The sequence below is a fragment of the Topomyia yanbarensis genome, chromosome 3 (assembly GCF_030247195.1).
Source record: "Topomyia yanbarensis strain Yona2022 chromosome 3, ASM3024719v1, whole genome shotgun sequence".
Classification (NCBI taxonomy): Eukaryota; Metazoa; Arthropoda; class Insecta; order Diptera; family Culicidae; genus Topomyia; species Topomyia yanbarensis.
In genome coordinates, this window is record NC_080672.1 from 161516652 (window position 1) to 161544209 (window position 27558).

General features: G+C 34.1%; 1 protein-coding gene across 2 annotated transcripts in view; it reads left to right on the forward strand.

Moving 5' to 3' along the window:
* Window positions 1–1650: 1650 nt before the first annotated feature.
* The window catches only part of LOC131689623 (ATP-binding cassette subfamily G member 4), a 142086-nt gene continuing 116178 nt past the window's right edge, over window positions 1651–27558 (forward strand). For both annotated transcript variants that reach the window (XM_058974846.1, XM_058974845.1), the window contains exon 1: window positions 1651–2327. The gene's annotated coding sequence lies outside the window, so the exon portion shown is untranslated. The remainder of the gene's footprint in view (window positions 2328–27558) is intronic.

Sequence of the window (27558 nt, forward strand, 5' to 3'; positions counted from 1 at the left end):
TGTTTTCGGGCAAGATGGTACAGGATGTCACATTGTTTCAGTTATACATACTGTTGCCATATTTCTTCGTTAAAATCGATAAAACAAATGGATATGAAGAAGAAAAACATAAACAAATAACGTAGTGGGCAAAGGTTTTGATTCGGTTCAGTCATAATTATTTTTATCGCTAGTTTCGAGAATAAAAAGTGTCCCTATGTGCTCGAAATGGAAGATTCATGGTGATGTTCGGCCTTTTCTCTCCTTCCATCGTGCGCCAGGATGGAATCAGGATGCTCGTTCCGATCATTATGTTTACTTATTTTATGGGTCGTAGAAGCCTTGCTCAATTTGACATGTATAAAACTAATACACTCGAAAATGACGAAAGTTCCCACCTTTCTTTCCCTTCATCTTAGTTTTCGGGTTCTTGTGGTAACAAAGTGACACATTATGGCTATGTGTCAAAATCGCTTCACAAGCGCCACGCTCGGTGAGATGGCGCATTTTACATAATTTAAATCGACCGTTTTTTCTGTGGGCGATGAAAATTCTTCTAGTGTTACATCTGTTTGTCTGTGGAAAAGCCGTCATCCTCAATTTCAAAATGGTGCCAATCATCAATTTACGTTAACTATTGACCACCCTCCTTCAAATTTCTCCCAGATTGATGATGTGTTTTACTGTTTTGTGGTAACTGCAAACCGCCATTTTGGATTTTAAAATGATGTCAATTATATTTCGTTATCTAGGATCACCCCCTATCAAACGACACTCACATTGATGGTGGTTTTCCGATAGCTTGAATCCGCCGTCTTGGATTATAAAATCACCAATCAAAAATCTATCAGTTTATATTAAGTTACGCCAGTTTGCCATTGTACTGACATGAATGCACCTCAAATAAAAGTGGTTAAAATGGAATTTGTATTGGGGTTTAATGGAAAACACTTCACATCTTCGATATTTCTAAATAAAAATAAATGGTTCTTTGAACAAAGTTCCGTGGCTTGAGCAGTGCTAAAACTTTGCGGAAGCAGCCATTCATCTATCAAATCGACAGTTTTTACGCAGATTTTTGATTTAGCGCGGTTGTTTACGTGCACATATCCCTCGTATCCCTACAATCTAGCTTGTGAACGACAGATTAAAAATTTTCTGCGCTACTTGTTGAGCTAGTATTCATAATTGTATACTATTAGGTGTCTAATTATAGTTTTCATTTCTGCATGCGGTTATTGACTTCGCTATGCGTTAACTGGTATTGAGTTTGTACTTTCAGTTTCACTATAGAATTTATTCGTATTGCTGCGATGTAGGGAAATCTGCTCCACGCATTTGATTAAGCCGTTTAATTTGATAATCGGCCTTTGTCTGCGCATTCATCCGCATATATGTAAAGTGAAATGAATGACAACATGTAACGCATATAAACAATATAAACGTCACGAATTATGTTTCGGTAGAAGCGGGCAGAGAACATCCACAAGCTGCACTCTGGGGTTGAGCCAGAAAGTGGCAATTCGCTGCATCGACAAAGATGATCGGATTCGCGGTGGTTCTGCGCTGTTCCTTTTTCCTTCTTCGCGTGCTATTTGCGTCGACCTCCGCGCCGCCGGCTGCCACATACTCTGTAGTCAATGGTGCACTTATTCCGCTCCACAGCCATTCACAAGTCAGTGCGGTTTGGGTTCTCGATCAGCTCGGTCGCGTTTTTTCGTTTTCAAAGGGTTAATTTAGTTTGTATAGCGCGTGCTCACGACTGACGACGGTTTCAGCGTTCAGCTTGCGTGAATGTTACAATTATCGATGCGTTAGTTTTCTCGCGAGTCGCTGTTTTGGTCAAATGTTCCGGTTTTGAGTTTTTGTACTGCCGTGGCCTTTTCCTGTTTTGTACGTTTGAACTGAAGGGTTAATTCAATTTATGGCTCGCGGTGTACTGTCACTTCGACGCCGTTTCTAGCTGGCCGAATAGCGCTGAACACTCGTGGAAGCTCCATATTTTGTGTGAATTGGCAGTTCTTGACAAGTTTGAAATTCGCCAACTATAAGTGCACTTGAAAAATAAAAAAATTGTGAGCTAGTCTCTGTGAAGACATATACTGTGGAGAGAGCTCCTTTGTGAATCAGCAGTATAAAATAGTTTAGAATATTTGAGCAAAATAGTTACACGCATCGAACAGAATACTCAGAGCGTAGTTGCATGCACTCATCATTTTATCAAACAAACAACGTGTATTGAGAGCTTTTATATACTGGGATCTAGATCTGTCGATTAGCGATTCTGAGAACAGATAACGGATTGTGAAACTACACTCGATTTAGCACTGATCGAGTCGTCCCGTTAGGTATGTTTAATGTAAATATATATCACAATGAATGGACTAAACCCTATCCTACATTCACGTGCACATGTACATAAGGTTAGATAAACATAATATCGATAACAAGTGCACAAGTTTTACGCATGTTCGTTCAATTTCAATAATTGTTATTAATTGCTTTTGAACCTGCCCAAACCTATTGTCTTATTGGCTATTATTGGCGAACATGGGATTCGGAAAACATTATGACGCAAACCAAATTTCATATCTGAAAGAAATATCGGACATATTTCAATGCAAGTTACGCACTGTTGATTTTTACTTCCACTCTTCAATTCCCAATTGTCTGTAAACTATTGATTTCCGGGTAAATTCATTGTGACGTTGTTCTGAAACAACTCAAATGTGGAAGGCACGCGTGGACAGGGAAATCAATAACAATCAAATTCTAGAACGGAAAGGGTAGTTCATATACCTACTAGAGCAGAATTATAGTTTCACTACTTCAAGCAAGCACACATGTCATTATAGCATGAATGAATAATTGTTTCACGGCCGCATTGCACCTACATATGGAGTAGATGCATTTAATCGAATATACCGTGAATAATTTATATGCCTACTGTTCAACATACGACAGCCACTACACCTCATTCCGTTATGTGTGAAGTTGCACTTCCTTTTCGCCCGGTAATCCAATATGACGTGTATATTTCTCGCACACATTACCGGTCAATCTGCATACCCATACGTCATTTGATTACCAGATAATTAACTGATGTGAACAATTCATTAATGCTACCTGTTGGGTAGTAGTCTGGTATTAATTTATGCTTGGAAGGTAGAGATGGAGATTTGTTGTATCTAAAATAAATATGAATGATTATTATAATGCATATGTTGACAGATTGAAGCTTTGCATAGTGTCTAATTATCACAAGGTCTTGTGAATTTCGACATCTGAGGTATCTGAGCAAGTATCTCAACTAAGCTAAAATTCACACTCGCAGAATCTCTTGGACGTTCGACAAACGTGTATAAATATTCATTTCTTTGACTAGCATTTGACACAGTATCATACTGTCTCAAGAATGCACCCAATTTGTTCCTCCTCTACTCTCGAGGTCTGAAATTGATTTGTTTCTCGGAGAATAAATTTCAAAGTATCTATTGAACTGATTTTGAATTTTTATTTTCTATTTTGAAGCTACATGTTTTGACTTTTAAATTTAACGACCACAAAAAACATTGGTGGCCTTGAAAGTCATTGTTTACATTGATGTTGAAACTGCATAAGTCCCGATTATGTAAAATTTTAACCAGTTGGGTTATCTGTAATTAGAAAATTGATATTTTTCATAAACATAATAACGTTGGCTATGTTTTCCTGTGACAGATTTTTTTACATTTCTTATAAAGGAAATGTATAGAATTCGCTCAAACTTACACTTTTCCAAGACTCGGAGGGCCGAGTCGACGTAGACATATTCATATCACCAAAAAGCTTATACGAATAGCTTTCTAACGATTCATAGGTTATTGAAATCGGACTAATAACAAAAGAGATGTTCATCACTACATACGGATGAATATTTTTGACCGTTTAGGCTGATATTAAAAATTTTATACTTGATGAGACTGTCACATAAAGAGCACTGGTGGTTTAGGGGCAAAACTAAGCCGATTTAGAATATCTGGGTATGAAAACACATCTACGTGATTCAATGAATTCGATTTCGGAAACATTGTAGGTCAATAGTGTCTTCGGATTATTTATGCAATATGATCTTTCTTTGGTGCTACGTTTTACCATATTAATCCCACTAAAAGTGAGATATTTTCATTAATTGTCTTTTAAGCGCGAATATTGAGATAAGGTCTTCAGCAAATTTGTAGCTTTTATTACTGCAAAGAATTTTGCTGAAGACAGTAAGTATCTATCTTCAATACATTAAAATTTATAGCTTGTTGTTTGTGTATAGCACTTTAGGGCCTAAAGTTCAATGTAGTAATGATCTGTTCAAATAAATCAGCCGAATATTATTTTGATAAAACGTAAAATGATATTAGGAAATTTTTCGTATTTAATTTTTCTATCTACCAAGCAATATTCAATATTCAGCGAACAATTGCAAGTTGTCTGGATGTACCTTAATCACTTATCAGTGAACAAATTATCATTTGCCAGAACTTGTCAGATATTGTTTTACACTTATGACCATCGGGTCGATCTTAAACATATCCAGGAAGATGAGATGCAAAAAAAAAACTACAAGTAAGTAGATAAGTCGTTCTAAACTTGTACAATAGGAACTCCTTCGAATACTGTAAATCTATTATTATCCACTGTGACCCACATTAATTAGGACACCCCATTTTAAAAATATTATTTTACGTTTCTTACAAAAGATATGTATAAGATTCTCTCAAACTTTGAACAAAAAAATTCTGAACCTCAGAGGGCCGAGTCTCATATACCAATCGACTCAGCTCGACAAATTGACACGATGTCTAAAAGTGTGTGTATGTTATGTAAACTATTGTCATGTTATTTTCTCAATAAAGGCTGAACCTATCTTAACGAAACTAGTTTCAAACGAAAGGCCTAACGTAACAATTTGAAGCTATTAGTTTAGTTTTTCGATATGTTGCTTATATTCTGGTGAGTGATTCTCTCCAAGCACGACTTGTTTTTAGCATATAACTTACAAAAAAGAAAATTAGTCATCAAATGATTTGAAATCTTAAAAAATAGCTTTTTAACAAGCTGTATATTGTCAAAATCCGTTCACGAACGACTGTGATATTAAACATTTTATACTTTTATTCCTAACTTACCAATTTTCAATAACTAAAAATGTGACCATCGCATAAAGAGCATTGCTTTGCTGGTGCTTTGAGGGCTAAATAAAACCGATTTAAAATTTCTGCGTATGGCACATTTACGTGATTCGAGAAATTTGATTCCGCAAACATTTTGTGAATTTATTTAATAATGAACGAACCATTTCTCAAAAATCAATATGTAAGTTCACTTCAAAGGCAAAATAATGTGTAGGTTCACTTCAAAGTAAACAGAATACATTTGTGGAAAAAGAATTCGCTATCAGACCACGTAAAATATATTTGTAAAAATGGATCAATGTTTGATTCAAATTTGGCCTACATTTTGAAGTGATAAACAAAGTTCTTCAAATTCCCTTTAAATTGGGATTTCAAAAACGAAAATCATTAGAACTGCCTGAAATGGCGATGTTTAAATTGCCATCAAAAATCTAATCTTCATTCAATGGTCACAAAATTTGGAGAATTCAATCGACAAGAAAAATAAAATATATCAATACTTGAAACATAACTTTTTTAGGTTTTGTCCTGCCTCCGGGTCACGCTTGCTTACCGTACATGTCGTTTGCGGCAAGCAAGCGTGGTAATTCCACCTGTAACCATCGACCGATCTTTGAAAAGTCAGTGGATAATTGTCAACTTCAACAAAACCGGAACTTATATTTCTAAGATTGTGCACTTCAAAAATTTTAAGATTAGTCCAACTTCTTTGAGCCACATTTTTTAAGCTATGTTTGTCAATTTGGTCCACGCGAAGTCGCAAGCTGTTTATGCCTTCAATCCTTTGTTCGAAATCCGTGCGCGGCGACGTTCGGCGTGGAATATCTTAGTTACAAATGGTGGGCCATTTTTTTCTCGGCGATATGGTGCTAGATACTAAAAGCAGTTTATGGTAATATACGTGGTATATTTTCGAACAAAAGAGTGGTGCAGAACACCTTTTTATTTCATTTTGTTATAAACAATTGTTTAAAAAAGATTCAAAATTATAACTTTTCAGGTCGTCAAAAATAAAGAAAAATCTTACGTCTTATTACAATTTCGTTGCTGATAAAGTCGTTAAAATCGGTTAACTAGGTTTTTTTTAAATGAGGGCCAGTATTTTTTTTAAATTAAACGGACTTAAAACTTCAAACGTCAGATCATGGTAAATTTATTTTTGCTAAACCCATTTAGTTTTGTAATGCCAAACACTACCAAAAATTGGATGTTCAACCGAAATTGCGATTTCACCTATTTTGGGTGGTCTGTTTGAGAAATTTTGACTCAGATATAATACTCCCATTGACTGTCAAATTTTATTCAGTTATGACTTTTGGTTCCAGAGTTGCAGGTTGGTTACTGCGGTCACATAGGAATTTCTCATATAAACCGATACAATCGTAATACCTCATGTTAAAAATCTATTGAAACGAACAATAAATTACTTCGATTCGCAAGCGTAGATCATTGATGGCGAATCAAAGATTCTTGGAATATATTTCTCACTGTCGATAATTCCGGAAGTCCCGGAATCCGGGCATATTCCAGAACTAAAGCCACTTCGGTGATGACTGAACCAATTTTCACTAACCTAATCTCAAATGGAAGGTATAATATGCAGTTGGTACTACATAAAAATAATCCTAATTAATCCCCCTAATCTTAATAAAATTGAATCACTCTCTCTAGTTATTCCTAGTTATACAAAAACGATACAAAAAGACACAAAATGATCCGAATATTATATTATTTCCTATTGTATATGTATGAGTTAGCTATAAATTTTTTTTAGTTTCATTATTTAAAAACAAAATAATATTTAAATGTATTAGTTTAAAAAAATGCAAAATGTAAAACATAGAAAAATAGTACCTTTAAGCTAACGCAAACTTGCTTTATCAAATAAACAAATTTAATAAAAAAATATGCAGTTGGGTGTTGCACCCCCCATCCACTACCACCCACCTTCCTCTCCCTCCTCCCTCCCCTCATCCACCGTTTCCTCAGACCAACCTAACACCTGCATTCCCTTCATTCACCCCGTATATCAAAATAAGTTAGGTAGTTCCCTAAGCATCCTCCACAGGGTTCACAGTACGAGTTAGCCGAGGATAGTTCTGCGAAATATTGCCCCAGCTCATTGGCAATTTGCAGGGAGTCGTCAAGTGGGCCATTAGCGGTCAATATGTTGAAGCCCTGCGTTTCCTACTTACGTTGCGGAGCTCTGGAAAAGCTGCGGTGCATTTTTCCCTCTCTGGGTGATTAAGGGGTTACATACATTTTTATTTTTCAAAAAATCGATTTTTATTGCTTTATCTGAAAGCACAATTCCTTAAGCATAGTTTCCAAAATTTGCAGAGAGATCTGAGAAATAAATCGAAAGTTGCATCGTCTCCAAGCGCACTTCGTCTACCAAGAGCAGTGGTAACTTGAAATTTTAAACTCGATTATTTTGAAATGTCGTTTTTCCAAAAGTGGCTTTTCCGTGATTACGATTGCCGAAAAACCACTCAACCGGGACTATGCTATATTTCTCCTTGGTGGAGAAACATTTTAAGGGTTAAAAACTATTTTTTGTCCACTAAGGAGAAAATTGTTTTAAGGGGTTATATACAATGTTGTGACGAAAAATTGAGCTAAGTTCGTCATTTTTTGAAGCGTTTTGTGTAAATTTTATTTGAAAAAACGAAAGACAGAACGTTGGTAGCACTATCAAACATAGAAAAACAAGTTGAATTGAGAAAAAAATTCAAGGTTGGCGGAGTTATGGCCGATCCGCCGAAGCGTGTTTTTGGCAGAGGTTTGCGGTGAGCGCCAAGCCGAACCGTTCAACTGAAATCCAAAAACTAAAAAGATTACTGAAGATAAATATATTGTGGTGTACTTGAACGGATCGAATTCCAAGTAAAATTTTTTTTTCTGCAAATAAAACATGTTGACCAAAAAATTGAGTTTTATAGTGTTCAAAATTTTGAACAAAAGTCATTGCGAAGAATCAAATTTTTTTTTATGAAAAAGAAACCGTTCAAGTACACAATAATTTAAATACAAACAATTTAAAATAGAGTTTAGGCAAATCGGATGAATAGCTTTTGAGATATCATGTTCACCGCAACGGTACTTTTCAAAAAACTTCATTCCGAGATAATTGCGTTTAAAGTTTTGTGTTAACTTCATTCGTGGAAGGACTGCCGCGCTGCAAACGGCTGTAATTTAAAATCTAGTGCTCCGATCTGGATGAAATTTCGCACAGATATTCTCCAAAGTATGTACTTTTAGAATGTTCAATATAACCCCTTAAACCACTTTGCGTGAAGGATACGAGACCTATAACTAAATTAGTTATTGGAGGCGTTTCGAGTTCCTCTCATCAGAATCCGACACTAATTTAGTTAACGGACTAAGCTTGCGCCTGATTGACACTAGCTCCAAAAAACGAAAACACGATTTGTGTTTCTGAGCAAACCTCTAGTTCTACGTGATGTTCTCGTAAGGGGCCATGCACTAATTACGTAAGGCTTTTTTAGAACTTTTCAACCTCCCCCTCCTCCTGATAAGAGTTCGTAAGATTTTGGCGAACTCCCCCTCCCCCTACGTAAGATCTTATCATGATTTTCGTAATTAAAAAATCATATTGTTAATTCATTAAGTAGTAAGATAGCGAAAACGAAACTTAAAGAATTATTACAAGAAAATTGATGACAAAATTCAACTGTAATCATCAGCAGTAATTTTATTAGCATCTTATTTTTGCCCAGTAGAAATTTCAAAATAACTGCTGGGAGATATTCAGAAACTCCGATTTGGTCTTTATAGTCTTTTTCGCTATATTCGGAAATAGTTCCTTGTGATGTAAAACCTCTTCTGGTGGGAATTAATTCTGAGTTCCAACTGTGACACTTATCGTACGCGTAGTTCCGACATAGCCATCTACGAATTTTCTTGAAGTCAAAAACAGTTCACACTCTGGAAATATTCGGTCTACAAGATCTTTGACAATCGCATGAGAACATATTCCGGCTACCTTGCGGAAGCGAAAATTTGAAAAAAGGATGTTGGCCTAATTACACGGTATCAACACTTCCTAACTTGTAAGGCATACTGTGACTCCACTTCCTGAACAGAACAATGTGCCATCAAGAGTCAAGAAATTGTTGTAACTGCTCCAACACCATCGACAATTAAGTCGCTCCTCACGCTGCCAACAATCAATAAAATTCCATAACTAATTTAGGAATCATATCCTGTCGGAAAATAATTTAATTCGAGGTCCGCCTTTCTTTGACCATGATGTACAATCATGGCAGAAATAAGAAATGGTGCCCTCCTTTTCTCATGAAAATAATATTTACATTTCTTATAAAAGAAATGTATAGAATTCGCTCAAACTTTCAAGATTTTTTCCGAGGCCCGGAGGGCCGAGTCTTATATACCAATCAACTCAGCTCGACGATTTGGGGCAATGTCTGTGTGTGTGTGTGTGTGTGTCTGTGTGTGTGTGTATGTAACGGACAAATTCTCATTCGTGTTTCTTAGCAATGGCTGAACCGATCTTATCCAAACCAATTTTAAATGAAAGAACTAAAAAACAGTATGAACGCTATTAATTTGTTTTTGATTCTGATGTTTAGTTTTTAAGATATGAATGTTTGAATGCGTAAAAATGGCGTTTTCGTAGTTTTTTTTAAATTATCTGCCGGAATTGACAATATAGATTAACAATTTATATGTTGTTAGACAGCTTTAACGAATACCTTTCGAACAAGCTATAGATTGTTGAAATCGGACTATTATCAAAAGAGATATTTAACATTAAATGCGGACGAAAGATTTTTATCATTTCCCATTGCCAGAAATATGACCAAAAACATGTAATCTATTATTAACGCCAAAACGGCTTATTTTAGGTCAATAGTATATTCGGAGAATTTAATGGAGGCAATATGCTCTTTCTTTTGGTATTGTGCTTTTGCTGATTAATCCCCCTATGAGTGAGATATTTTCAAAAATTTTCTTGGAAGTGATTATAACGAAATGATGCCTTCAGCAAATTTGTAGCTTTTACTTTTGCGAATAACTTTACTGAAGATTTCAAATATCTATTTTGAATACTTTAAAAGTTATGGCTTGTTGTTTGTGGATTACTCTTCGTCGCCTATTTATTGTTCAATATAGTAATAATCCATTGAAATAAGCCAAACATTATTTCGATAAATCGAATTTTGCATTTCATTTTTCTATCTACAACCGCTAGAAATAATCACCTAACATTTCCAAGTTGTCTGGAAGGAACTTGATAACTTATCAGTGCAAAAATGTTCATTTGTGCGAACCTTCTGACTGCAATTTTTCTAACTTATGACCATCGGATCGATCTGAAACCTTTCGGAAAATGAAAAGCGAATAAATAACTCCAAGCAACGGCGTAGCCAAGAGAAGGCTTTGGGGTTTAACACCATACAGCCCCCACCACCACACCAAAAAAAAAAATTGGATTGAAGTTGAAAATTTATTGATGCAAACTGATTTAATTCAATATTACAATAACATTATCTGATCCGTAGATTGATAACCTGTTGTTGTAAACATCATGAGGACTTTTGATAAATTGTCGGAATGGGGTCCTGATATGTAACTGATCTATTGGTCTTGATTTCACAGTTGTCTAATTGCATCAATATCAAATTCCTGCCTGAAAACATTCCAATAGAAAAGTCCAGAGTTCTGTAATCAATCATAATCCTCAGATTTATTTTCAAATTTTCAGCTTTTTTCCTTCACAATATTACGAAAGCTTATTAAACAATTTTTCCCAATAAGTTTGTGAAAATTATAAACTCTTTGAAATTTTTTAATAGTTTTATTTTTTATTTAACCGTGATTTTTTAATAAATAGTGACCATCGCTTCACAACGTAGTCTATTTTTCATGGCTTGCGGTGAGCACGATCTCTCGAATTGCTAAACTGAAAATTATGGAATAGAAATTAATTTTTAGTATTCTTTACAGACCCGCTGGTGCCCTAAGACGATTTCGCTAGATTTTTAGAGCACTGTGCACTAGACTGCCCAGAAAAATGATGAATTTTTGAAAAATAAATCGGCGCACCCTTGAGTCGATTCCTAATCCCACCAGAAGTACTTGTACCAAATTTGAAGCAAATCGGACAAGTCTAACTACCGGACCAACGTGCCTGAAATTTATATTGGATTTTTCAACAATTTACATGGAGAAAACTCACTAGCTCGTATTTTCGCCGCTAGGTGGCACTGTATACATCGTATTATCACTGTAAGTGAAAATAAGAAAGATATTTTAATTATCTACAACTTTGTCGAAGACTGCTAGTAAATCCGGCTATGTACGAGCTATCGAGTACTGATACACAACCATGCACTGTTAGGCCCCATGCAAAACTGACTCAGACATCACTTCGTTAAAAGTTTAATAACTTCTTTTAACAAAGTCGTATTTACTTGCAGTCTTCGACTAAGTTGTAGACAATTCAATTATCCTTATTATTTTCACTTACAGTGATAATACGATGCATACAGTGCCACCTAGCGGCGAAAATGCGTGCTGGTGGGTTTTCTCCATGTAAATTGTTGAAAATTCACATACAAACTTCAAGCCCGTTGGTCCGGTAGTTAGACTTGTCCGATTTGCTTCAAATTTAGTGCAAGTAGTCCTGGTGGGACGAGGAATCGACGCAGAGGTGGGCCGATAGAGGTCATTTTTTTCCTGTCACCCTACTGTGCACCCAGTGCATTAACGCAAGTGACGGAAGGTTATCGAAAAGTTTCGTGAAAATGAAAGTTCCAGTAATGATGATGATTTTCCCAAACGGTTCGTTTTCGTGAGGTTTTTATTTGTTCTTTGGCATTAGGATTAGCGATAATAATTCAAATCAAGAATACTACTGGGAAGTCACCTTTAGAAATAGTCGATGTCGAAGTAAAATTTGAAACTATGCACGCATGTACTTCAGAGATAGCGTGATATCGGGAGCGGCGATTTCATTTCAACGCTTTTTTGTGAAAAGGGCGATACTTACAAATGTAAACATAGGGCTTTTTTCTTACATGCGAATGAGGGCTTTGAAACGCAACAAATTAACCTAAAAATTTGGATTCTACGATATTGCTTTCTTATACTACAGCAAAAAATACAACGGGCGAAACTGTATTTTTGTTTGTTTATTTAAAGTTTCGCCCTTCACGCTCCATGCAAACAAACAGGGCGATGCTTTTTTGCTAGCAGTTTAGAGGCGAAACTGTTTTTTTCCTATTTTTTAGGATTATCAAGCTGATACCAGCTGTAAATAGTAACAATGATCGCTATTGAAAAAACCCGGACGAAATAGGTGGTGTAAAACGGTGCTTATTGTAAAAAAACCGTAAGGCGATACTTCAATGCTGATAGGTGGGACCGAAAAAATAAACAATCGCCAAAGGGGCGATACTATCATTTTGTCAATTTCAATAGCAAAAACAAATTTTAATTTAATAATTTCAAATACTTTATGAAGTTTTGGGTTTCGATCACTGAATCATGCAATCTAGGATGTCAAAAAACACAATAGTTCTTAAATAGGAAATAAAACCAAGTCTGGAAATATTCACTGTTGATTTTCTTTGAATGGTATCACTGATAGTATCGCCCTTTTCAAGAAAAAGCGTTGATTTCTTAGTTCTCAGTCGCGTTGGAAATTTGAGTAAAGTATAAACTTTAAATCGATTCAAAAAAATTTTCGATTTTTTTGGCTCAGTACAATATATAACCCCTTTAGGAAAAATCAGTTTTCCCACCACAATGCATTGGTTGAGGAATTTAGATATTTTATTAACAGAGCATTAGCAATAATTCGTTTGTATGTCTATTTTATGGGCCATTTTTTCGCTTTCCCATTGATTTGGTTTGAGATTTCTAGCACTGATGTTGTCCTATGCTGATTTGAGCGATTCTCTGAGTCCTGCCACTATCCCATGTAGTATGTGTTATCAAAAACATCGCGAAGCATCAAGTTCTAAATGTTCTCAAACGATATAATATCCGAAGAGAGTGATAAGAGTTATAAGAAATGTCTCATCACACTGTTAGGTGGATTAAACACGTTTTTTCTGATTGATTTCATTTTTCATACTTGTTTTATGATATTACGTAAGAAAGGAGAAACCCTCCCTCCCCCTTAGATAAGAATTCGTAAGATATTTTGAAACTCCCCCGCCCCCCATATTCCCTTACGTAATTAGTGTATGGCCCCTAATCGGGTTTCTTTATTGTGTTCAATTGATCGTAATTAATTTTTTCGTACCTTAACGATTCATTTTGTATTCATAAATTTTTGTTTTATAGATAATAATTTTTTAATTTTTATAGTTTGAAGCATCGATTTTTTTAGGGAAAGCGTTCCCGAATATAGCAAAAAATTATGTATTCAACTATTCGATAAGGTACAAGCAATACTGCTATACTAATAGATTATGTTGCGTTTTGGGAATGTAGTTGATCTATTGGACTTTAATCGTGATCACCGCAATTCTTTAAAAAAAAGTTTTTTTTTGCTTTTTAACGAAATTCAATTGGCTAGAGCATACTGAGCTTGAGCTTGAGCTTGTGCGACCACCCCTGGCTGCTACTCTGTTATCGATCTGAACTAGCTGAAGTTGCACAGGGAATCAGTAGATAACTATGCTTGGGAGCAGCGAAACATCTTTCAATGTGCAACTCCTGGTAATCCTAAAGTGTTTATTGATCAACACCGGCGCCGGCCAGGCCCGAACGTAGATCGCGGAGGGAAAGGGAAGGAATTGTTAGTTCGATACTTGCTTTTGCTAAAGGCCGTATATACTACTGCGTACTCCACAAGTATCACGGGAGGAGGATATTTGTTAGTAAGTATAGAAGTTGGATTCTAGTTCTTCTTTACCGACATCAGAGAGGTGACTCCACTATCTGGACGAGATATCGATTCATCAACTCATGGACCGGGGACCAACGGCTTTACTTCCCTTCCGAAGGACGACGTAACCACAGATTTTTTCACCTCAGAAAAATCTCTACGACCTCGGCTGGAATTGAACACCCAGGACAACTGGAATGAGAGGCGGTCACGCTTACCACTCAACCACCGGTGCCGTCTCAATTGGTTAGAACATACTGGATAGATAAAGTTAAAAAAAAAATTAGAGCCATAGTATACTAGTGAGAGCGAGGATGTGAAATATACAGACCGAAAAACGAGAAGTGGCAGGGCCATTAGAAGCAGGCTCAAAATCTTACACGCTAATCTTCTGTCTTCTGTTGGCAGGAGTCGAGCTTAGGCCGCGTAACTAAAAATTACTTAAGTCTTCCAACCTATCTCCTGGTAAAGACAGACTTATCCCTCTTTACCGTGATAACCGACAAAATAGAAGCCACGTAAGATCACCACTGAAAACCTGTCGACGAATAGCATCAACGAAATGCTGCTGTTCATCTCTGTTTGTCTTTAGAATGCCGGGATAGATTTTCATTGGAGTATTGCCATTGCGCTTGTAGTGGTAGTGATGTTCATGCGATATCTGGCTTTGTGTAAATCGTTCTCGTGGATGTTCGAAGTGCGTACCTGGTGCCTCTCCCTTTTGAAAGGTTTTTATAACTGCTCTTGGGTCACAACCAAGACTACAACCAAGACTACATGGGGTTTGATTAATTTTTATTTGATAAGGTACGTTTGCTTAAAGGTGCCAATTTTTCTTTGTTTTCTTGAAACGAGGGGATATTTAAATAAATTTTTATATATAAAAAAACTAAAGAAATTTTACAGCTTTTTTATACATATACAAGAGGGGATAATATAATATCCCCTGTGATTCAATTTTATTGAGATTAGGGGGAGGGTTTAATTGTGGCTTTTTTATGAGTAGTAGTACCGTTCGGATAAGGGAGGTTGGAGGGAAATTTTGTTTCGGGATGGGTTGGTGATAGGTCTGTACTATTGTTTATATTTATCGTACTCACCACAAGCAGAAGTAATGTTTGGGTAACGATTTTGTATTCGTCTTGTTGCATTTAAAGTGCTAATGATCTTGTTAGGGTTGTATCCCCCAAGGGGAGGGGATCTTTTAACCATGGGCAACAGTTATTTGGTTAAACACTGCTTATGGACACTGTCTTCTAGCAGCGGTTCTCAACCTTTTTCGTCCCGCGGGCCCCTTCGTAATCACCCAGGGTTGTTGCGGACCTCCACGGCTTAACATCCATGTTGTATACTATCCAACTATTAGATTCAGTCTGTTACAAAAAAGCTCATTCCGAAATAAATAATCTTCTTTGCGGACCCCTGGTGACTACTTCACGGCCCCCTAGGGGTCCGCGGACCCCAGGTTGAGAATGGCTGTTCTAGATGATCAAATATAAGCTTCTGTCGTAATTATGTTTGTCTTAAACGTTGCGCACTATTATTTCCGATTCCGCCCATAGTTGCGCCATCACGGCGCTTGTCAACAGCAGCACTAAAGATTGCATCACTTAGGGTCGATTTCTTCACCCTCGCTTAACTTTTAAACTGTTTTCTAGTACGCTTAAACCTGGCTTAAGCGTTAAACGAGGGTGAAAAATTCGGCCCTTACGCAGTTAAAATCCACTACCTACTAGTAGGTGTCGGAAAACGATAGAGAGGGAATGATTACACTAGTTTACAGCATTTCTGAACTCAATACGCTTGTGATCATTTTCAATGTAAAATCGTGGGCTGAATCCGAAAATGAAGTCCAAAAGAATTACAGTACAGTTTTCGAGCTACAGTAAAAAAATGAATTTCACCTCTAAAATAAAAAGTAAAATCCAAACACCTTCGGTTGTAGTGCATCGATAATAAATATTATTACGTTAAATTAAAAGTAATTGAATGTATTTTCGGTCGTTAGAGCATTTTGTTTTAGTACGACTACTGGTTCTGACGTTATTTACGAGTTTATTGAACTTTTTCTTAATTTTTCCTCATTTTTTAAAGAAAAATTAGCGTTTGGCTAAGATTTTGGGCAAGATAAAGCAATCCTAAAAATTATATTTTTGGGAGCAAAACCTTGCTAACAACCAATGAAAAATAAGCTATTATTAATTTAAATCGGATGAAAATTGTGAAAGGTATTCAATTTTTTGTAGAATGGGAATTTTTGAGTCGCTCTGGCTCAACTAATTGAACCGTCTCGATTCCAATTTTTTACAATTTTATACAATGCTCTGTCAGAATTCTGTTAAACAAGTAATTTGAAAAAAATTGAAGGAATTTAATCTGAGGTTATATTTGAACTCGTTCATCCAAATGATGCAAGTTTTCTGATATTATTTTCATTGGTATTATTAGCAGGCTTTATTTTTCATAAAAATATAGGATTGCTTTAACTTGCCCAAAATTTTGACCAAGCGCTCATTTTTCTTTAAAAATGAGGAAAAATTAAAAATAAGTTCAATAAACTCGTAAATAACATCAGAACTAGTAGTCGCACTAAAACAAAATGTCAAACGACCGAAAGTGCATTCAATTACCTTTAATTCAACATAATAATATTTCATATAAATGCACTACAACCGAAGATATTTGGATTTTCCTGGATGTACTTTTTATTTTAAAGGTGAAATTCATTTTTTCTACTGTAATTCGAAAACTGTTCTACTATAATTTTTTTGGACTTCATTTTCGGATTCAGCACACAATTTTACATGTTCAAATGTAGAAGTTCAGATTTTTATTTTTATTTTACCTAAAATTAATGAAATTAAGTTTAGTCGGTTTTGGAAAAAATTACATGATTTGGGTAAAATTGGACTCCCTCTCTTTTGTTTAGTTAAGTTATGCAAGTTCTCCGTGTAGGTCGAGCGCGATGGTGCGCGCATGTTTATAAACACGCATCTTAACCGTTGGCTCTTTACTCCGTAATTTTGCACATTACCGCAGATTTTTAACGAACTTTCACAGACTATAATACCGCAGATATAGCAAGAAGTAAATATTAAGGGTGGGCGAAACATTTTTTCGTAGATTGTCGGAACGAAAATTTTCGCAAAATGTAGGCGAAAGTTTTTTGTCAGTTTCGCAAAATTTGCGAAACTTTTCGAAATTTATCAAAATTTATTTAATTTTAGAGTTTCTTAGTTAAATCGATAGCGTAGTTGGAAAATCGATTGCCTTGTACACCTGGGTTTCATTTCCAACCCCGCACATAGGGTTAGAGATTTTTCTAAAAGAGATTTCTCTAACCCAAAAAAAGTCGAATGACCCTAAGGTTAAAACCTCTATAATCAAAATAAAAAAAGAAACGAAAAGCCTAGAAATAGATTTTTCGAGTTTTTTTTGTATTTATAATATTACAATTATTATCTGGGATCAAATACTTGTTCCGTCATTAAATTTAGGTTGACAAGCCTACGTTTAAAAAATAAAGAAATCTTAGATCGGGTCGGGTATACCTTTGTTGCTAAAACGATTTGTCTGTACGCAGTTCACCTGGGTTCGAATCCCAACCCCGCAATAGGGCTAGAGATTTTGCTAACCCGAAAAGGAGGCGAATGACTACGGATAAAACCTCTATAATTGAAACAGAAAGGCTTAGATGTAAAAGTTCAGAATCCGCTAGGACGCAAGCTGAAAGACTTATAATTTTCTCTTGCTATATTGCATCTGTGGCCCAGTATTTCTATGACTAACTAGAAAAGATCGGAGCTGCGAAAATTGAATGCTAGAGATAATTGCTCTTATAGGGGAACATGGGGAGACTTGACCAAGCGCAAAATTCTATTTCGGGTATGGCGTCTTCTATTCGATTTTTATTTTTTTCAAAAATATTTTTATACTTGTTTCGATCCCTTAAGGTAATTTTAAAAGTTTGGAATGAAAAATCCTTTCCTTACAGAAAATATTACGTGATTAATAAATTTGCATTAAATGATGTAATTTTTTATCAAACTTTGTATGGACATCTACTCGACTACTAATGACTATTAATGCACTAATATACCATCTTAATCCTTGTGAAGCAGTGAAATGATTTTACATAAATTGGAACATTGGAATAGTTATTACTAGAATTTGCATGACATTGAACGTATGGAGACTTGACCAAGTGGCAATTAGCTGAAGAAAGATGCAAAATTCCTGTTATTTATTATGCTTTGGTATCTACTGTTAATGTTAATCACGCCATAAAAATCCCACCTCAAACATAAGTCTTTATATTTTAGTATTAATAAACAAAGTTAGCAACAGTAGGACAGCAGTACAGATCATCCTTAAAAAGAAATGCATTAAAAAAAATTGAAATTTATCGAATGCAGCCGTTTTATATTTTTTACTGCTACCTAAGGACCTCGAGAACATGGAAAAAATAATTACAGTATGTCATTATTTTTTGTTATGATTTTTCAAAATTCTCTTGGTTAAGTCTCCCCATGCCTTGGTCAAGTCTCCCCGCAATAAACAGACTTGACAAAAAAAAACGATCACAGATAAACTTTTGTAACTTTTCAAAAATGAAATTAAAAAGTCTGCAAAAAATCATGAAGACGCACAATAACTTTGCACATTATATCTCAATGACTTTTGAGGGATTGAAGGCTTTTTTAGAGATTTAAGCAGTTTTAGCTGAAAAACTGGTCAAGTCTCCCCATGTTCCCCTAATGTACATGGCATTTCCAAACTATTTTTGTAAATATGCAGTAACACAAAAAATGTGTTTAATCTCCGATCACTTACCATGAGTTACAATCATTTCTTCATAATTGGAGACATTATAATATACAAAATTATTAAAAAGAAGAAACTTTTCTTATATCAGAAGATTTTTGAAAAATTTCATAGATCCACGTAACGAAATAAAGGAAATAGTTATTGTTTGAATATATGAAGAATGATATATAGGGGAGCCCGGAGCTAGTTGGCGGTTGGGGCAAGTTGGCGGAATCCCTTTTTCTCCGTTTCTATTAGACATAAAGCGCTGCCTCTCGTTGTGAACCTCAAGTAATGTGATGTATACATTTATTAAATAGAAGAAAGTTATCGTAAATAATAGATAAAGAGGTGTGTTTTTGTATACGTCTATATAGGGCTGTATACGTCAAAATACCACACAAGCAATATGGATTAACTGGGTTTAATAGGAAGACTTGAACATTGAAAGATGAATCAATGATGATATGATATGATGGGAAACTTACAAATGTCATATGAAAGGTATACAGCAAATTTTGTCAAAATCCATCCAGTGGTTTTGATTGTATGGAGATTATTTTTATACTTATATTTATAGTATTTGAGAACAGTATTCCATGTAGGAACAAATAAGTATAAGATTCTTGTATAATAATTTGAATTAAACCCCGGTAAAACCCTAACACCGTCATGCCAGTATATACAAACTAGATGTATAACTGTGGCCTATTTTGAAATGTTTCTGATAAGCAATTCATACCGTCAAATTCAGTAGCACACCTGGCGGCAAGCACCAACCTAACTCTATTTTATCTAGATAACTTAGGAAGATGTAACTTTTCTTCTTGATTGCCTAATTATGAAATATGACATGCCCATCAGGTTTCTTTGTCTATATTTGTCTGCGCCTGCCTGTTCTCACAGCACGCAAGCGTTGCTGTTGCATTGGCTTGTGCCGGTTATGGCGAATCACAATTCCTCTACCAAACATTTGCGAAAAGTCATTTTTCAAATGGTTGTAGCTAAGGTCACGAGTAATAAAACAAGCCTCAACAAAAACAAGTCGATTAGATTTTATCTTGTACTTAACTACCCTCTCTAGTTCCTAATCTCTATCTTGAACCTAGCATTCTGTAACGATGTAATGTTGGGGCTAAATGGTTTAACAGATTGTAAGTTTTTGCAATACTCAAATGTTCGCGGTGGAGTCTCTGTCCAATAAATTCAACTTTGTTCTCATTACGGTTACTGATTCGCCTACGCGTTGAACAAATAAATGAATCAACTTACACACAATATAATCACTTGGACAGTTGATAATTATTTGTTTTAAAAAAATGTTCAAATAAGCTCAAACGCAACTACACTGAGAATAACTATGTATCAAAAATATAATAATCTGCATAATTCAAGAGCAGTTGCATTGAGGAGACACGTTAGCTGATTGACGCAGATGATTTGGAAGGCAAGTGGTTCAGTCAGATTGCCATACGAATGCTGCAGAAGATAAAAATAGAAATTGGTAAGTGCTCGAATCGATCCAACCTGGTGACCTGTTTTGAACTAACTACCAATTCGTTTATAGACCGAGTAATTAACAACATTGTGTGAGCCTTCTACCCAGTAGTGTCAAAACAGATCCATTACCATACGTTAAAATTAAACCGCTACAAATGTATTTAACGTTACGCTGACAAATACCTTTATTTGAACTGACTAAACCTAGTGTTATAATATGTGATTCAGAAATGAGCTGAATGGAAATCTTTCAAGCTATTAAATTGCAGAGATTTTATATTCATCTGCAATAAAATTTGACAATGCAATGTTCGATGCGAAACTAATCATAACCAGCTATAAACTTCTGGAACGGTAAGCATAGTTCTGGGAGCTGTCATTCTAACAACGGATGGGACCTTTTTATGCTGGTGGCGTTTAAGGCTGATTAGGAGGCGAAAGTAGAATGATTCTTTTGGAAAATCATATTTTTCGGTGGATAAAGATTTTGGACACCAATAAACTGAAACTTGATCCACAGAAAAGAACATTTATTTTTCTTTGATGTTGATAATTGAGTTATGTCTGGTAAATATATATTATATCGATCAATAGGAAATAGTAAATTAATACTTCGTTCTGCTTCAGTTAGCAGTTGTTCAAATAAAATTGGCTCATCGCCCTATAATAAAAGCGTCGAAATGGAAATCGGATCAGAAAGTAATTTCGCAATGCTCGAAGTGTGACGTGTATGTTGGTTTATTTCAAAATGGAATGGCCTTTTTGAATTCTGTCGGCTTCGTGGAATACAGAAGTAATGAATACTGTGTTGATCTCTGTTCTCTTACCCAGCAAGATCGTTGTTCAAACTATACAATCATATACACTCAGGTTTTTTCACGCAATTTTTTTTGGGCGGCATTTTTACGCGGATTTTGAAATTTTCGTGGTTTTCATTTACGCAACCTGTATCCCCCGCGTAAAAAACCTGAGTGTACTAATTTTTTTGGTTTGGTTTGGACAACGTTTTCCGTTATTGTTTGGGCGCAAGTGCCAGAACCTTATTTAAGATTTGGGTAATGTCCAATGATCTTAATGATCAGTAAGATCGCAGCATTTACCTCGCAATTATCCTGTCCAAATAGAAGGTCAAGTTCCGCAACGCAATGTATAACCAAAACTTTGCTTTCTAGTCAGGTTTAACGGAAGACCGTGTAAATGAACAGTAATCGACACAGTCTCTATTAGTTAGGAATCCCACCAAAGGCGTATGAGTACTAACTGAATCAAGAGACACCAAGACAACAGTAAAACTTTTGAGCCTGTATTGTCCAGCGTGAGATCGATAAAATGTGTTGGTTTGACGTAGGGTTGGTATGTGAGTTTGCTTGAGAGGCGGACGAGTATTATTGTCGCCAATGCAATAATCATGTGTACTTACAGGGACGTCATAACCCAAGGATAGCATAAGGGATGGCGCATTCCACCGGATATATAAAGATTGGAGGGTCGATTTCCGTTCTTCCTGAAGCACTAAAATGATTTTGCCTGAATTTCAGTACGTTGTGCACCTAGTGCATCAAGCGACTCAAGGAATTTCTAAATAGTGACCATTTTATACGCAATTAGAAAAAAATGAAAATTGCATTTGACGGTAACATCGTCGCGACATATTTTTTGTCTGATAATAGGATTTTATATGTTCTGTAATGTAAAATCCTATTATCATGTAAAATAAAATATTGTGACTTTTTGGCTTATAATTCAGACTGAATAAACTAGAGAAAGACGAACAACTCACGTTTTTACACGTAAAGATATGTAACGCTCATTTTATGGGCATCTTGCAAGTGACTGTTCCGAGCGAACCTAGAGCAACTCTGATCTAACAACCATGTTCATCTTTTAGGTTGAACAGAGAATGGGCAAAAATCGAAAAAGGAAAAAAGCAGTTTTTTCCACAACGTGTGTTAGATCTTCATAGAAATCAATCAGTAGGTACTGTAACAACATTCTACATGCGCTGATTGATTTTTATAAAGATCTAATACACGGTGTGGAAAAAACTGCTTTTATCGTTTTTGATGCTGCAAGGGTAACGAGCAGTAAGTGTACAACCTAGCAACCAACGGTGTGAAATGACAGCGAGTGTGCAGCAGTGCATATCAATCTTCCGGGAAAGAGGTCTTAAAAAGGATTAACACAATATAAATGACTGTCCTCCACTTTTTTTTCCCGAAAACGATATGGTGTCTTCGAAGAAGTTTCTGTATGGCACCTACCGCTTTATTTAGTCAACTTCTTAATACAGCTAGATAGAAAGACGGTGTCTTCGAGAAAGTTGTAGGTCCAATCATTTTAAATATATCTTCTGAAGATGCAAACTTTGTAGGTTTCTGTTTCGAGATAGAGCATGTTTTCGTCAAAAATTTTACTTACAGATTATGTTTTCAAAAATGCGCGATATTTCAACACTCGTAGGACCTACAAAGTTAGTATCATCAGAAGATATACTTATAATTACCTGACATACAACTTTGTCGTAGACATCATCTTTCTATCTCGTTCCATTAACAAGTTGATAACAGCGCCGCCCTAGCGAATTCCGAACTTATATGAAATGTTCAACTAAAGTGCTGGATGCAATGCAACAATTTTGCCGAAGACACTATAACTCTTAAACGAAAGATAAGAAAATGACGTGTGAATTGGTGGTTAGCCCCTTTTGGACGCTAGGTACCCCCGGGTTACCCTATCGAATTACGAAAATGCTTGTGAATTGAAAAGCAGTACATGTAATGATCTTATTTTTTTCTAGTCAACATGATTCAATGAACTACTAATAAAAATAATTTTTACAATAAAAACAACATTAATTTCGAAATGCTGAAGTTTTTTTCCCATTTCCCGTAAAAATGCAAAATGTGGGTTAACCCCTTTTGGATGCCAGCCATTCATATAGCAATCACGGTCCGACGCAACTTTCATTGAAAGCAATTGTCGCAAACGCACTCAGCCATCTAATTAGAATTGTGTTGATTGCGACGACTGTCCGACCAGTCGGTATGTAAATGTATTCAGAAATTGAAATCGTAGCTAGAGTATGTTTCTAACTTTCATACGACGCCGAAACATGGTACAAGAGTTTTGTGGGTTAGTTTGAGTTAAGGTCACGGTTTCATTTAAAGTAATACATATAAATACACGGCGTTAACGACATATCGTAGGGATCGTTAGTGTTAGCAGGTCGATTATAGGACTAAACAGTAGTTATTTCACAAAGACTAGTCATTAGTATACCCTACAGTTTTTTTTTTCGAAAAACATTCGAACTCATGTTCAAAAACGCGAATAACTATTGCACAAAAGTTCAGAAAGCAAATGAATTCAGCAGGAATTTCACTGTTCACTAAAACTTAACAATATATTATGACTTTGGAAGAGTTTTCGTAATTTGTGGGCCTTTTCTTTTTGTTTGAACAACAGCTAGAGTAGTTAAAATTTTACCGAGTTCTAAAGATTAACGTTTGAATTTTAAGTTGAATATAAAATGGAGCCATACTACCTTTAGTGAAGTTGCATACCGATAGTAGCCTTCACACAGCTTTAAGATCGTTTTAGAGTGCATAATTTGTTTCAATAATTACATATCTAAATGCTATCCTTAGAAAATTACGAACACTTTGTCAACAAAAATTTGTTTGAATTTGTTTGGAATATCATTGATTAGGAGTAGGACATTTGTTTCAACTACATAAGTATAAGGTCAAATTTCGAGCTATACTTGAGGAAAATAATTGAATGAAGATATTATTTGGATTTCACAAAATTGATTTCAAAACCAATCATTTAAATTGAGAGTATTTTAATATCTTTCAATAATGGAAGCTAGTTTTCGCATGATAAAAAAAATGTTGGAATCTACAAAACTAATATTAAAATATTGGCTGTACATAAATATCCCCTTAGTTATGTGTTTAACTTAATTTAACGATGTCAATATAAAAGATATAGTTTACACTTATTATATCTAACGGGAATCCTTGAGAACTATAATGAAAAAAAAATATATGAATTCGTTTGTTTTATCTGATGTTGTGTTTGCATGTTTTATTTGATATTGTGTGTGGAAAAAACCTGTCTGAAGGTGACATCTCGATGATTTATTTTGTTTTTTTTTTCAGAAATTTTATCAATTCGGTACCAATTTGAATACAATCGGTCAAGTGTAGCTATCGCGTCAACAGGTCAATATATATATATATATATATATATATATATATATATATATATATATATATATATATATATATATATATATATATATATATATATATATATATATATATATATATATATATATATATATATATATATATATATATATATATATATATATATATACATATATATATATATATATATATATATATATATATATATATATATATATATATATATATATATATATATATATATATATATATATATATATATATATATATATATATATATATATATATATATATATATATATATATATATATATATATTGGGTCATTAGAGGACTTATGTGAACCGATTTTGTTTTGATTCAGATTGCTGAATATAATAAACATGGCAAGTTTGTATAAAGTATTATTATATTGTTGTTTTTAAAGTGCGGAGAGTTAGCTTTTCTTCATGCCTTTCCACCTTCAAGCCTGTTGACGCGATAGCTACATTTGACCGATTGTATTCAAATTGGTACCGAATTGATAAAATTTCTGAAAAAAAAACAAAATGAATCATCGAGATGTCACCTTCAGACAGGTTTTTTCCACACACAATATCAAATAAAACATGCAAACACAACATCAGATAAAACAAACGAATTCATATATTTTTTTTTCATTATAGTTCTCAAGGATTCCCGTTAGATATAATAAGTGTAAACTATATCTTTTATATTGACATCGTTAAATTAAGTTAAACACATAACTAAGGGGATATTTATGTACAGCCAATATTTTAATATTAGTTTTGTAGATTCCAACATTTTTTTTATCATGCGAAAACTAGCTTCCATTATTGAAAGATATTAAAATACTCTCAATTTAAATGATTGGTTTTGAAATCAATTTTGTGAAATCCAAATAATATCTTCATTCAATTATTTTCCTCAAGTATAGCTCGAAATTTGACCTTATACTTATGTAGTTGAAACAAATGTCCTACTCCTAATCAATGATATTCCAAACAAATTCAAACAAATTTTTGTTGACAAAGTGTTCGTAATTTTCTAAGGATAGCATTTAGATATGTAATTATTGAAACAAATTATGCACTCTAAAACGATCTTAAAGCTGTGTGAAGGCTACTATCGGTATGCAACTTCACTAAAGGTAGTATGGCTCCATTTTATATTCAACTTAAAATTCAAACGTTAATCTTTAGAACTCGGTAAAGAAGAGGTCTGTGCATTTTATACAATCAATTCATATCGTTGAAGAGTACAGTTAATCAAATTGCAACTTAATAAAGTGAATCAAAATGTTGGCTGGATATATATATATATATATATATATATATATATATATATATATATATATATATATATATATATATATATATATATATATATATATATATATATATATATATATATATATATATATATATATATATATATATATATATATATATATATATATATATATATATATATATATATATATATATATATATATATATATATATATATATATATATATATATATATATATATATATATATATATATATATATATATATATATATATATATATATATATATATATATATATATATATATATATATATATGTGTGTGTGTGTGTGTGTGCGTGTGCGGGTGTGTGTAATACCAACCTGTAATGTCAAGGGAAGTTTCGGTAATATAAGATAACCTAATGATTTTATGAGCCTGTTCAAATGTAGTACGCAAACTGATATCGAAGCGAAATGTGAGTCAAAAATACGTAATTTCATGTGGTGGCGTGAAACATGCCACACAAATGACATCGGACGTCATCAATCCATTCAAATCTAAAAAACAAAACATTTCATTCGGCAGTAAAAAGTACACATCAAGTACTCTTGATGTGAGCTGGCCAAAGAAATATCCAACACAATTCCCCATATAATTGTGCAATGCTGTGTAAGGGCATAGACTTAAGACTTGCAAACTCAACAATACGCTTAACGCCTAAATTTTGAGCATGTATTGTGTTGGATCAGTTGTCTTACAAGAGTGATTAAGATTTATGAGCATGAAAAGAAGAAAAAACCAATCGGTTCAAATCTAACAACACGACTTAATGTTAAGAACCTGTTTGGTATCGTCAGACGCAGCTTGACGTAATTTGGTGAATTGTTGATTTTGCCATCTCATGCTTCCCCGAAGATATTCTCAATTGCTATAGGCCAAAATTTAATGATACTGAAACTGGTACCTAGATCGTGCTTTCAACCAAATCTTCAAAAAAAAATTAATTCAGATAAATCCAAGTTTTATAGTAAGGGTTAACAAAACATTTTTATGAAACAGAAATTAATCAGATTATCTTCAATTCTTACTAGGAATTAACACGCGTGAAGGTCACGGTTCTGAAGTTTTAGATTGTAATTGTGCTACATCGGTGAAAGATACGTGGTTCAATGTTGAAAACGAAAATACAAATACAAATTGGTTTTAAGTCTTTGCATTAACACACACACACACACACACACACACACACATATATATATATATATATATATATATATATATATATATATATATATATATATATATATATATATATATATATATATATATATATATATATATATATATATATATATATATATATATATATATATATATATATATATATATATATATATATATATATATATATATATATATATATATATATATATATATATATAAATATATATATATATATATATATATATATATGTATATATATACTCTCCAAAATGTAATAGTGTTGATATAAAGCGCGTTGTTCGTGGAAAGCACCAAATAAATCATTTGTTCATTATAACTTTTTTCTGACATTTTTTTTAATGCTTTAAATGTTCTAAGAAGTTGTTGGAATCGAGAAACTATAGATATTTGTCAAAGAAGTCAACATTTTTACATTTCTTATAAAAGAAATGTATAGAATTCGCTCAAACTTTCAAGATTTTTTCCGAGGCCCGGAGGGCCGAGTCTTAC